Source organism: Oncorhynchus gorbuscha, linkage group LG04, assembly GCF_021184085.1.
Source record: "Oncorhynchus gorbuscha isolate QuinsamMale2020 ecotype Even-year linkage group LG04, OgorEven_v1.0, whole genome shotgun sequence".
Lineage (NCBI taxonomy): Eukaryota > Metazoa > Chordata > Actinopteri > Salmoniformes > Salmonidae > Oncorhynchus > Oncorhynchus gorbuscha.
This window is the reverse complement of record NC_060176.1, coordinates 22,474,790-22,475,675: the sequence shown is the minus strand read 5'-3', so window position 1 is coordinate 22,475,675 and position 886 is coordinate 22,474,790.

Here is an 886-nt window from a genome sequence, read left to right as displayed (position 1 = left end):
GGCTTTCCACTCGCAACCTTCCTCTTACGACAGCTTCTCGTAAGTTGACTCCGCGGTTCATTGGTCCGTTCCGTGTCTCCCAGGTCGTCAATCCTGTGCGACTTCTTCCGCGACATCTTCGTCGCGTCCATCCTGTCTTCCATGTCTCCTGTGTCAAGCCCTTTCTTCGCACCCCGTTCGTCTTCCCCCTCCCTCCCGTCCTTGTCGAGAGCGCACCTATTTACAAGGTACATAAGATCATGGACATGCGTTCGGGGACGGGTCACCAATACTTAGTGGATTGGGAGGGTTACGGTCCTGAGGAGAGGAGTTGGGTTCCGTCTCGGGACGTGCTGGACCGTTCACTCATTGATGATTTCTCCGTTGCCGCCAGGACCCTCCTCGAGTGCGCCAGGAGGCGCCGGGTGAGTGGGGGGTACTGTCATGTTTTGTCATTTATTATCTTGTCTTGTCCCTGTGCTTCCCATTCTATTCGCTTTCCCCTGCTGGTCTTATTAGGTTCTTTCCCTCTTTCTATCCCTCTCTCTCCCCTCTCTCTCCTCTCTCTCTCTCTTCTCTCTATCGCTCCGTTCCTGCTCCCAGCTGTTCCTCATTCTCCTAACTCACCTCATTTAGTCTTCCCACACCTGTTCCCTATCCTTTCCCCTGATTAGAGTCCCTATTTCTCTCTCTGTGTTCCGCTTCTGTCCTTGTCGGATCATTGTTTGCTGATTCTGTGTTCACTGTCTGCCCTGTCGTGTTTTGCCTTCTTCAGATGCTGCGTGTGAGCAGGTGTCTAGATCAGCTGCGGCCTGCGCCTCCCGAAGCGACCCGCAGTCTGTGGTCGCATCTCCAGTTGTTCCCCTCTACTGACTAGAGGGTTTCAGTTTTCCTGTTTTGACTTGGA